Source organism: Lactuca virosa, chromosome 2 (assembly GCF_052849685.1).
Source record: "Lactuca virosa cultivar CGN04683 chromosome 2, Lactuca_virosa_CGN04683_v6, whole genome shotgun sequence".
In the NCBI taxonomy this organism is placed as follows: Eukaryota; Viridiplantae; Streptophyta; class Magnoliopsida; order Asterales; family Asteraceae; genus Lactuca; species Lactuca virosa.
Window position 1 is genome coordinate 305,537,335 of NC_136427.1, and position 13,679 is coordinate 305,551,013.

General features: G+C 39.4%; 1 non-coding gene across 1 annotated transcript; it reads left to right on the forward strand.

The window, feature by feature from the left end:
* Positions 1-2,539: 2,539 nt before the first annotated feature.
* Positions 2,540-2,646, forward strand: LOC145162001 (small nucleolar RNA R71). The gene has a single exon (XR_013738855.1). It is a non-coding gene; the product is annotated as a small nucleolar RNA R71 (small nucleolar RNA).
* The last annotated feature ends 11,033 nt before the right edge of the window (positions 2,647-13,679 follow it).

The following is a 13,679-nucleotide window of genomic DNA, read 5'->3' on the forward strand; positions in this document are numbered from 1 at the left end:
CCCACTTGGGCAAGTGAATGTGGTCTTTTCTTGGTCCAATTGGTCTATGGGTATTTGGAAATAACCCGAAAATCCGTCTAGGAAGCAATAATAACTATGGCCCGATAATCTTTCTAACATTTGATCAATAAAGGGTAAGGGAAATGGTCTTTACGAGTGGCATCGTTTAGTTTTCGATAATCGATGCACACTCTCCAACCGGTTACCGTTCGTGTCGGAATAAGCTCATTCTTTTCGTTGGTTATGACCGTCATCCCTCCTTTCTTGGGCACCACTTGAACCGGACTCACCCACGGGCTGTCGGAAATGGAATATATAATCCCCGCATCTAAAAGCTTGATCACTTCTTTCTTGACCACCTCTTGCATATTTGGGTTTAGTCTTCTTTGGTGCTGCACAACCGGCTTTGCTCCTTCTTCCAGGTTAATCTTGTGTGAACAATAAGAGGGACTTATTCCCTTGATGTCGGTAATGCTCCATGCTATGGCCCGTTTTCGCTTCTTCAAAACTTGCACTAGTTCTTCCTTTTCAGAGTTGGAAAGGTCAGAGGCTATAATGACTGGCTTTTGATGGCCATCTTCAAGGAAGGCATACTCCAAATGTTCTGGTAACTTTCTGAGCTCAGTTTTTGGGTTCTGTTTGTTGTACTCGCCGAGTGTAGGTAAGGGACTCGGCGAGTTGGTAGCTGAATTTACGAATTCTGTTTTTTTTTTCGCTTGGACTCGGCGAGTAGATCGGCCCTACTCGGCGAGTTGAAGTGTCAGATTGCCTCACCAATTCTTCAAACTCAGCTTCTTCCAGCAGCCTCTCGATGTCCATTAAGTCTTTTTCTGCATCAAATTCTTCATCAAAAATTGTGAACTTGCTGGAATCTTCACTTATGCATTCCTCCAATAATTCATCAAGCATGTCAATTGAGAATGCCGTGTCGTCACTATTCCGTGCATACTTCATAGCTTGATCAACCCCAAATGTGACTGAATCTTCTCCTACCCGCAAAGTGAGCTTCGAGTCCCTCATGTCTACTATAGCACTTGCCGTGTTGAGGAAGGGTCTTCCAAGGATGATTGGGACTTGAGGATCCGCCTCCATGTCTAGAATTATGAAATCAGCGGGAAATACAAACTTGTCCACTTTGACCACTAAGTCTTCACATATTCCTCTTGGGAAAGTGATTGTCTTGTTAGCTAAATGAATCGCCATACGAATTGGTCTTGGTTCCGGGAGATCCAGCTTCTTGAAGAATGAATAAGGCATTAAATTTACACTTGCTCCTGAATCAGCCAAGGCATGAGTGGTAGCCAAATTGCCAAATTGGCAAGGTAAAGTTAAGCTCCCCGGGTCACCCTTCTTCTTTGGTAGTTTGTTGAGCATGGCGGCTGAGCACTTCTCATTGAGGACTACCTTCTTCACTTCCTCCATCTTCCTTCTATTAGTGAGAAGTTCCTTAAGGAACTTTGCATATTTGGGCATTTGTGCGACAGCTTCGATGAAGGGTATGTTGATTTGAAGAGCCTTTATATGATCTACAAACTTCTGGTACTCCTCTTCCTGCTTCACTTTCTTAGCTCGGGCTGGGTATGGCAATGGCGGCTGGTAAAACTTTTCAGGGGTCTGATTGTTCGGATTTGGCAGTGGACTCGCCGAGTCCATATTCTGTACTCGGCGAGTAGAGCTGTCAGATTGAAGATTTTGATTTTCTGCTTGATTTTCTGCTTCCTCCTTCTGTGATTCTTTGGGTGCTTCATTCTGAATAGGAGCCAGAGGAGTGATTATTTTCCCACTTCTTGTTGTGACTATGTTTATGTGCCATCCTCGTGGGTTGTTTTCGGTTTTGCTAGGAAGTTCGCCCGGTGATCTTTGGTTTATTTGTTGAGCAAGTTGCCCTAGCTACGTTTCTATGTTGTGGATAGATGCTTGCTGGTTTCTAAGCATGGTCCTTGTTTCTTGAATTGCAGCATCATGATCACTATGTCTCTTTTCTGAAGCAGCTACAAATTTGGTAAGCATTTCTTCCAAACTTGGTTTTCTTTCTTGTGATGGCTCCTCCTTTTGGTAAAAACCCCTTCCCTTTTGCTTGAACTTCTCCTCCTTAGCCTTCTTGTACTCGTCATAAGGGAGCCACTCTTTCTTTGGTCTACGCCAATCTTCATCATATCGGTCCCCACTTGAGTAACAAACTTGCACCTTTTTGTTGCCATTCTCATCCAAGTTGCAGTCTCTAGTAAGGTGAGGCCCATTGCAATTTTCGCAACCCACCCGAATAGCATGTATCGTTTGGTCCATTTTATCCATCCTCCTATCCATGGTTTTTAGCATAGCCATAACTGCTGACAAGTCTTCTGAAGCTGCATAAGCGGCCCCCCTCGTCACATCATTTCTTGGATTGTGGTATTCTCTAGAATGCTTAGAGAATTCTTCAATTAGTTGCTTTATCACTGGGGGTGCCTTCTTCGTGAGTGGACCTTGCGAGTCAAGTAATTGCCTAGTGGTAACATTTACTCCATCATAGAAGATGGAGACTTCTTGTTGACTATTGAGGTCATGATGTGGGCAATTCCTTAGCAGGCTCTTGTACCTCTCCCAAGCTTCATATAGTGATTCTCCAGCTTGTTGTTCAAAGTTAGCTATGGCTTTCTTTAGCTTGGATATCTTGGATGGCGGGCAAAATTGATCAATGAACTCTTCTTTCATTTGGGCCCATGTAGTGATAGATCCTGGGGGCAATGACTTGAGCCAATCCTTGGCAGCACCCTTCAAAGTAACCGGAAGCATGCGAAGTAGCTGAGTTTCCCGAGGCACATTTGGAACATTGAAATAATCAACTACATCATTGACTTCGTCCAAGTGTTTGTAAGCGTCTTCGTGGTCTTTGCCTGTGAAGGGGATCTCCTTAAGTAGAGCCAGGATGTGACCCTTGAGCTCAAAAGTAGCAGTAGCGGGAATTGCGGGTTGCACAAGTCCCGGTCCGGTATCATCGCGTATCCTCTTCTTCCATTCCCCCATGGGGACTTCATCAATGTTAGCCATGAGAATAGCTAATTCGTCGTCGGAATCGGAAACGTGACCGAATGTAGGGTCTTCTTCTTCCTCGGTCTCGTACTCGGCGTCTTCTTTAATTGGGTCTTCGATTGTCAAAGAGGCGCTGGATGCTCCTGATTTGATGCTCTTCTTCTTGCTGAAAACGGACTTTAGGTTCTTTAATGGGGAATTCCTTGAAGAAGCGGATTCTCCAACGGATTTTCCTTTGTTCTTCCTTAGGGCGGATTCCGGGTCGTCTAGAGGAGGGATCAAAGGTGTATCAGATCCTCGGGTCATGAAACAACTGCAAATAAAGCAAGAAAAACGCGTAAAAAGAACAAAAATAAAATAAAAGCTAAAACTGTGAACAGTGATGGACTCGCCGAGTTTCGTCGAGTGCACTCGGCGAGTTCAAGGTAAAAACAGAAAAATTTTCTACTTCATTTATTAAAACAGAGATTGATCAAAACCTATACTAACTACTAAATTACCTAAGAATTAACTTTGTGTAAGATAAATCCCACACAAATGATCGATAAAAATAGAAATTAGTGCTAATTTAGAACCGTTCCCCGGCAACGGCGCCAAAAACTTGATGTGTGTGAAATGCACTGGTTTTAATCCTACTTTTGAGTTATAAATTAAGCACACAAAGGCAGTGAACCTGTCTTTTAGTGGTATAGTTGGGTAAGTAGAGTGTCGAACTCAGGGAACGGTAAATTAAAACTAAAGACTAATTTTATCTAAATTAAATAGTAAATATGGGTTTTCTCTAGTTTTACAAGACTAGAAACTTACTAATACTACTTAGGCTAAGAACTAGAAAAACAAAGATTTAACTGAATTTAATAATAAAAGGGACTTCTGTTTAGTTCAACTCAATTGATCCTATGGTTGATATTATGGTAATAGTGCAATGGATTAATTCTTCTATTGGCTACCGATTCAAGTGATTAGCCTTGCGTTCGCTACGATAATCCTTAGAAAACAAAATAACTCAAACAGTGATCAGTTGTCTAATTTAATTTAATTCACTAGATTATTTATTCGGGTTAATTTAGACTTATAATAGCTAACTAAATTGGTCATTTAGTTAACCTCTTGTTGATGGTCATCAAACAAGCTCACACATGAATTTACCTAATTTTTCTTATTAATTCTAGTTTCGCGTTCGTTAGTCCTAGACATATGATAAAGTGGTCACATAAACATATGGGGTTGATAATTAAAAGATGTTCATACTATTTAATTATCTTCCTATTAACAGAAAATTAGTTATCATTCACACACAAGGTTCTTTAACAAGCTAAAATTAACAAAATCACCAATATTTAATTAATCCTACCATTAATCAAACCATAATATCAATTTTGTATCCCCAAACAGAAGTTTAAGAGTTTTAGCTCATGATTGAGGTAATTAACAGCAATAAAACGAATTCTAATTGTCTAACCATAATTGAGAAACAATAGATTAAGTAGAATGATGAGAATGTGCCTCAAATCTTCTTCGGAATTGGATTCTAGGTTGTATCTTCGTTCTCTAGGGTTCTTCTGGCTCTTCAATCGCAGCTTGCTTCTCCCCAAAGGTTCCAGCCGTCCTTCAATCGGATTAAGACCCGCTATTTATAATTATCACAAAACAGGGGCTACTCGGCGAGTAGGTCGTGGACTCGGCGAGTATTAGTGTGAAATCCGTGTTCGGTAAGGAATCTTGACTTTTCTTTCGGGAACATTCTAATGAACTCGCCGAGTACATGCGTGGACTCGCCGAGTAGGTGTGTAGTTTTCCCTTTTTCTTCATTCTTTGGTCTCTAATTGCTTCTCCTTTTTTCCTTTCTGCTTCCAAGCATGTCTTTTGGACTGAAAACACAATATAAGCATTATTAAGTACCTTTTGTCCATATTATGCATATAATTAGCCAAAAATGAATAGAAATATATGTTAAACATATGATTAATTATGCACATATCAGGGTTTTAATGGAATTGGTCACATGGTGGTTATAGGCATTTGAGTCGAGAGCTGAGATTCGGAGTTAGATCTTATCAGTTCACCTACTTGTGAGGTGAGTTTTCCTCACTGTACTTTCGGGTCGAAGGCACCAAGGTCGGCCCATTGGTTTGATAACCAAGTATTTGTTGATATGTTGAGTATGGAATAGATATGCATGCTAGTTTTGATATGCTAGTCTGGTAGATCTGTAGGACTACATGTGATACTGTCTGTTTATCTGTATATGATATTATCTGTTATATGTCGACATATTGTATGGGTTGGGTTGAGGTTGTACTGCTCCGTACTATAGCCAAAAAACCCTGGAGTATGCCAGATATGAGATGAGGGCCAGGGAGGGCATGCCAGACTCATACTGAGGACTTATGAGCATTCCAGATACGAGCTGAGCGTCGGAAAGGGTATGCCAGACTCGTACTAAGGGCTTAGTAGTGTTCAGTCCAAGGATTGATCAGGTCGGGGAGCAAGCCAGACATAAGCTGTGGGCCGAGGGCAAGCCAGACTTATGTTTTGGGCTCAGGGGTAATCCAATATGTTAAGTTGTGGACCCATTACATGTTGTTATTATATTTATGTTGTTTGTTATGTATCGGTATTTTGGGGGAACTCACTAAGCTTTGGGCTTACAGTTTTGTATTGTGTTTCAGGTACCTCATGGGATCGCGGCAAGGCGATGGCGTGATCGTGCACCTCCTCATGTTTTGTTTTACCATTTTGGGATTTCTCTGATCTGAAACTTATTTTGAAAACAAATTGTAATAAATTATGGTTTTGTGGTTGTTTAAAAAGTTTAAAATTTTCAAGAATTTTACGAATGTTACAAGTTGGTATCAAAGCCTTGTTTTGAGTGAATTGGAGGAACACTCGTGTGAATCCAGTCTCAAACTAAGGAAAAGATTTTCAAAATGATTTTCAAATGGTTTTCAACATACTCAAGGAGGATGTGATGTGTACGATCAGCCGGAGCCAGTAAGTAGACCCCAAAATACCATACTGTTATTTGATATTGTGATATGTTAGAACAACATGCTAGTGATAGTCTAGGGATCTTTTGGAATTGCATAATAGAATTTCCTGATTATATGATGCCTGATAGCCTAGGACCTTTCATTTATGGAATTGACATCATTACTTTAGTTGTTTAGTGTATGCATCATGGTTATATATAACTAAGATCTTATAGCCTGAGAATGTTTGGTTTGGCCTTATTTCCTGTTTTGTTTGATGAAGGGCTTAAGGTAGGATAAGATATTCGAATGTCTATAGGGCCCAGTGTTATGTATGGCTAGCATACACAAGTGCTGCCGGGTTGGTGGAAGTTTCATGGATGAGTCGTGTGGGGTCAGCCAACCAGTCGTGAGATGTTTAGCCTTTCCTCTAGGGAGTGAGGATTGAGTGTTCGACTATGCTTATGAGTATTGTTAGGGCGTTGTGATGATCTTTGAGACAAATACGGGTAGGTGTGGAAGGTAGTATGGGCCCATACTACTGAAAGCACATGACCTGTATGCGTAGCAAGGAATTCACCACCCCTAGGCCTTGTTGGGAGTTGGTTCTCTGTTATAATGTATGTTTTATCTGATATCTTCCTGGTGTATTTTTAGTATGGTGACTACGAGATGAGTTGAGATCGGATCTGGGTCGGGATCAGGAGCTGACAGACAGGGTGAGCCAGTATTGTCAGAGGACCGCGTCAGGGAGATCTTTCACGAGGATGTGGTTGCTATTTTTCGAGGTCAGATTCCGGAGATGTTCAGGTCTATACAGACCGCGATGATGGAGTACTTTAATGATCGTTATGCAGCCGTGGCAGCTACAGGTGTTGGGACAAGGCGGGTCTTTCAGTATCGGGACTTCAATAATACGAACCCCCGACTTTCGATGGAGTTCAGGACCCAATCCTAGCCATGATGTGGCTACCTGATGTTGAGGGATGTTTCTTCACTTGTTCATGCCCTGCTGACCAAAAGGTCAGGTGCGCTCTGAACGTTCTGAGGTTCGGAGCGAAGGATTAGAGGAGGCTCGCTACTAGTTCCTATTCTGTTGAGCAGAGGGCTACTGTGACTTGGGAGCAGTTTTCTGAGATGTTCAGCTCCTGATATGTTCCGCTGGTGGAGCGGGAGAGGTTAGCATAGGAGTATCTGGATTTGAGACAGGGTTCTGAGTCGGTGACGGAGATCACCAAGATGTTCACGGAGAGAGCTATGTTCTGCCCTGAGTTTGCTACATCTGAGCACGCTCAGATGACCCGTTACTTGAGCATGCTCAATACGGAGATCAAGCAGTTTGTTTCTACACAACGCTACAGTTCATTGTTGGAGATACAGGAGGCCGCCAGGCGGCGTAAGATTGATATTGATCTGCAGTCGAGAGAGCAGAGGTCGGCCCCAGCGCAGTCGCAGCCTACGCCAAAGTGGTTTAAGACCGCTGATGTAAGATCTGGGGGACGAAAGGGACGCACTTGCGGGAAGTGCGACAAGGCGCATGAGGGTGCTTGTCAATCATCGTCTGGGTCCCACAATTGTGACCGGTAGGGCCACATGACGACGAATTACCGCCAGCAGGCTCCAACACTCAGTTCCAGGATTTGTTATCATTGCGACCAGGTTGGCCATGTGACGGCCAACTATCCATCGCTCGCTGCTAGGCCAGCGCAGGTTCCCGCGCCGGCTACTTTGAGGATCACTGACGGAAGTCAGGGCAGGGTGGAGCCCCCGAGGGCTCGAAGTCGCGCTTTCCATCTTACAGCCGAGGAGGCCATGGCAACACTCAGGTGCGAGTTAGTCCTTTGTTTCTCGGTCTTTCTCGGTCCTTTGGTAAACCACACACGCTCCATCAAAATGACAATTATGAGATACCCATTACTACTCTTTATTAGTGCCTTTTAGTGTGCTGGTTAACCACATATGCTCCACTAACGACCAATAAAGCATAATGTGCAATTTCATGGATTAGCATACTTTTCACATTTTTCCTAAAGTAACTAGAGTTGGGATTTTGTAAAATAATGTTCTAGTATTTCTTTAATAACATTATACTTTTAATGAGATGTAGTTGTCCTATCAAACCCGTTCTGCTAACGACCCTCCACTAATCAGGGAAGCAGTGGGTGAGAGTGGACACCCATTCAACTACCATTTTATAGGCAGTTTCCTTATACCCCCCTTATAGACTAGCTTCGTGAATGAGGCATACTAGCGATTTGACTGACCATATTCTTATACATATATAATATTAAACTTTTAATTATAATACATATATAAGGTGTGTTTTAAACCTTTTAAAACTTTAAGGTTTATATAAATTTAGAAAAATTAAACTATTAATTTAAATTTAAAATAAACCAAATAACTAGATTTAATAATTATCTATTAATTAACTTTTAATTAATTTATTAAATCTTGTAAGGATTATCTAATCAAATTAAACAATTAATTTAATCCTGATCCTTATCCCTCTAGATTTCGAAAATTAGGGTAAAGGATAATTTCCTTATTTTTCTCAATTATCCAATTAGGCAATAATTATCCAATCAAGTAATAATTATCCAAAATAAGATAAAACCCTAAAATAACAAGCAAATTTCGAAATTCAAGGGAGGAGGCTAGGGTTTTCCAAAACCCTAACCCTAATTTCGATTAGGTTCATGGAGGCTAGGGTTTTTCGAAAAACCCTTTGAACCAAAAACCCTAAAAAACGAAAATTTTGGCCTTTAGGGTTTAATGGCTATAAACCCTAATTTGCAATTCTACTATTATAGCAATTCAATTTAAAACAAACAATGGCTATGATACCACTGATGGGTTTTAGGTAAAACAAATAAACTAGAAAAACAATTCCTAAGTTCACATGCAACCTACTTTGGATCTATGTTTTAACTATTGAACATATAACTTTGAATTGCAAACAAGAACCCTAGAGGAGAGAGGCTAATTTCGAAATTAACAAACTAGGGTTTTAGAATTACATACCTTTCAATTGTTATAGCAAACAATTGTTAATCCTCTTGAACTTGATCTTCTTGGAAGCCTAGCACCACAAATGTAATGCCTCTAATGGAATCACACCCAAGAACTAGCAAGAAGGAAACTTGAATGAGAGAGGGTAGGGTATGCAAAAATCGGCCTAGGGTTTCTTCGAAGGTAGGAGTGGCCGATTTTAGGAGCTGGGAGGCTCCTTATATAGCTGAGGGATCTAGGGTTTAGGGAAAACCCTAATACTCCTTTGCTTAGGGCCTAAGCTAACCCAAAGGCCTTATCCAAAGCCCCTTGGACGAAATCCTTACGGTTTCCCCTATAGATTTCGTCCACCTCCTTCCAAGGAGGTTCTGGAGCCTTCCACTTAACTATTAGATAATTGCAAACTAGTCCCTGCACTTTATAATTAATACTTTTAACCCCAAAATTAATTCTGATTAATTTCTGGCTAACTATTAATTAAACATAATGATTTCTAATTAATATATTAATCTTTTAACATATTAATAAATCATTTATATTAATTTATTAATCTTATAAATTAATATCTCTCCTTTCATAATTTCCTTGTCTAGTTGCTAGGTTGAGGGCAACCCAAAAGGACTGTGCTGCTATCAATTCAAGTACATACCAATTATAGTTATGGGCTTAGACACCTAATCCAACAGTCTCCCACTTGGATAAGTCTGTAACTATAATTGCTAGTATGACTTCTAAATTTGACCAGCAAATTGTAGCTTCCAAAAGCTGCTGCTGAACTCTGACCCAGTCAGTTATGTGTCCTTAGATAAGTGATCATATAATCCTTCGTTCTGCAAGATATCCCCAGACATAAGACATGGAATGTAATCAATCTCTTTGTCCAGAATCTATGTTTCCCGATTTCTGATTTGTGATGATGTAGGACTTCTAATTGAACACATCAATTTAGTCCTGGCTGGGCCCAGCACATAAGTCAACACCAAATCATCGAGGGGCCCACAAATATCGCTTTTCCAGTTAGGGCAAAAGGAACGAATAAACGTTGACTTATATGCTTGTATCTTTTACTCATCAAATTATACATGACAATACATTTTATAACACCAAGTTACTGATGCGTTTTCGTATCACCAATGTATAACCGACTTTGTAAATTACAACTCATATATCTTCGTTTCAAGATTATAAGATATTATCGTCTCAGTATTACTCGTGATGAATTCCATGAAGTGATACTCTGAGCGAGGGTTTATCCAATACTCAAATCTCAATTTCTGAGTACTCATGAACATTGCAGCAATTCTATTGCCATGTCTATCCTCAGACAATCTACAATCCAATTCATGACAGTCTTAATTCACTACTTACTTCCAAAAGTACGAGCGACTGTGGAGTTTGAATAATCTTATTATTCGGGAAGTAAAACATGCAAAAATGAAACACAATAAACAATTGACAAAAGGTAGCAAACAAACTCATAAATAATACTTTATTATTTAATCACCAAAAGTCAATTACATTTACTTTGTTACAAGTTTCAGAACTAATCTAACTACTAAAACTAATATCATCTTTCAGTCCTATGCTCCGAGCATGCTGAATATGCTTAGCCCTACTCAGACCCTTTGTGAGGGGGTCTGCTGGGTTATCTTCAGATGACACCCTCTTTACTACAAGATGGCCTTTTTCTACTCTATGTCTGATAAAATGGTACTTTCTGTCGATATGTCTGGTTTTACCATGATCTCTCGGTTCCTTTGTTAAGGCAACCGCTCCCTCATTATTGCAGAACAGTTCCATAGGCTCCTGGATGGTTGGAACAACTCCGAGATCTCCGATGAAGTTCCTTAACCAAGCTGCTTCTTTCGACGCTTCACTTGCTGCTATGTACTCTGATTCACAAGTAGAATCAGCCACTGTATCTTGCTTGAAACTTTTCCAAGTAACCGCTCCTCCATTCAGTAAAAATACCCAGCCAGATTGAGAACGGAAGTTATCTCTATCCGTTTGAAAACTGGCATCACTGTAACCATCTACTCTCAAAGTATCATTGCCACCAAGCACAAGGACCCAGTCCTTTGTCCTTCGCAAATACTTGAGTATATTCTTAACCGCTATCCAATGAGCTCTACCCGGGTTTCCCTGTTAGCGACTGACCATGCTCAAAGCAAATGTCACATCAGGGCGAGTACATGTCATAGCGTACATGATCGATCCGACAGCGGAAGCATAAGGTACACGACTCATGTCTGCTATTTCCTCATCTGTACTCGGGCATTGAGTCTTACTCAATTTGGTATTGCTTTGGATAGGTAGCTCTCCCTTCTTGGAATTTTCCATACTAAACCTCTTTAGTACCTTATCCAAGTATGTGCTCTGACTAAGTCCAATTAGTCTCTTCTTTCTATCTCTCAATATTCTAATCCCAAGAATATAGGCAGCTTCTCCAAGGTCTTTCATGGCAAAACACTTTCCAAGCCAAGACTTAACATCTTTCAAGGTTGGAACGTCGTTACCAATGAGTAATATGTCATCGACATATAACACCAGAAAAGTTACTATACTCCCACTAGCCTTGATATACACACCAAACTCATCTTCACTTCTAGAGAAACCAAACTCTTTGACTTTCTCATGGAAGCAAAGATTCCAGCTGCGAGATGCTTGTTTCAATCCATAAATGGATTTCTCAAGTGTCACACCCCCAAACCAAGGATGGCGGAAATGTCCGGGGGTGGAGGACTTCATGTATAGTATCATAACAACAATTATAATAGTAATTGAAGCAAACACAACCAACATATATATAATTGAAAAAGTTACATCATTGTATGAATTACATGTTTACGAATCAATTACAATATGTTGACAAAATATGAAATAGTAGACGCCTTAGCGCCCCATCCTCAAAAGCACTTGGTTACCTGTTTAATGATTTCCTGAGAATACAAGTTGTTTGAAAAAGTGTCAACACAAAGGTTGGTGAGTTCATAAGCTTTTGTTTGGTATTATTAAAAGCCTTTCGTTTGTAAAAGTAGTATTTGTGTTAGAAAATCCAATATTTTCCTTAATGTGTAAATGTAGTCTTAAAACCCAAAGACCGAAATGTACAAGTAATTTGTCATATTTATAGTAAAACAATGCAAGTTTAAATCGACATAAAGTCGTTAAATTTTAATGAAGTTCCCGTAAATTCCAATGTTTATTAATACTTTATGTGAGTTTATTATAACCATACTATGACCAAGGTTGCCTAAAACGACGTTCTTCAGGAGTCGGAAATGTTATGACATTTGTCACCCCAGACCTATCGGTCTAACTGTTGCATGCAGTTTAGGTGTGGGTTTGTCAAACCCAATATAGATCTATACACAACTATCACGCTCTCCCTCAAGGAGACTCTGGTTACAATACAGGACTTAATGGTAATTTGAAGTAAATGTCTCACAAAGTCATTAACGGAATTACGTGTTATGAAAACTTGGTACCGTATGGCCGTACCTTGCTTAATGAAAATATCCTTTGTATAAATGTACCCTTTTTAAATGTATGTGTTATGTAATGTATCATAAACTATACCTATTATAGTTTATCAACCAAGGGTAGTACGTAGTAATGTATGCAAACTATATTCAAAATAGTTTATTAAATGTTTGAATGTATCGGTTGTACTTTGATTATAATCACTTGTTATTCTTTATATTTTATATGTCCAAATCCATTTGTAAACTGACGTGTGTCTAAATATTAAGATAAAATGTCATATATTGCAATAACATATAATCACATAAAGATATACACCTTGCTCAACATGTTACAAGGTGAAATGAAATTGACAGCAACTTTTCGTTGAATACAGTTTCTGTTACTGTTCTTAGAAAATTTATAGAAAAATCATCAAATCTCCAAATCCAAATCCAAAAATTATGAGAGTTTGGAATATGAGTCTAGTTTGTTCATAAATTTTATCATGATTTTTAGTGATCTCTAACAGAGGTCAAAATGTCCATAATCACAGGCTGGTCCAGGTTTGCCTCTGAAATGATAGGCAGTTTTGTAAAAATCACCATAAATTGTAGATACATCATATGGAGATGTGCAAGTAGCCATTTTAAAGCTAAGAGTTTGAACTACTTGCACCTGGAACAGTTTTGAAAACTAAAATATTTAAGTTGACCAAAACAGTCCGTGATTAAAGTCCATCTTTTCTGATGTAATCTGTTTGAAAAAGTTTAATTGTGTTCTTGATGATTTTACTTGTATTCCCCCCTTAAAACTTAAGAAAACATGTAAATGTAGGGGTATGAACTCACCTTATGTGATTTCAGTAGATGAAAGTGAGATAGAGGAAGTGTTCAACCCAAGAACACTAAGAAGATGTCTTGATGATTCGAGAATCTAACACCGAATAAGATGGAATTTGTGTAAGATATCAATGATTTGAGTAGAATGGAGTTTAATAATTATGTGAATGATGAAGATACTTACTAATTGAAGGAAGAAATCCCTGGAGAAAGCCTTGAAGTTCTTGAAGTTGAGAGAAAAGATGAGAGAATTTTGGAGAGTGTCCTTTGGTTACTAAGTGTAGAATGAAAGAACTTTATGTAGAATGAGGAGAGAGGATCAATCCTCCAGCTCTTAGAACGTGGGAAGAGCTGGAGATTGGGTGTAAAGGTCCACTAA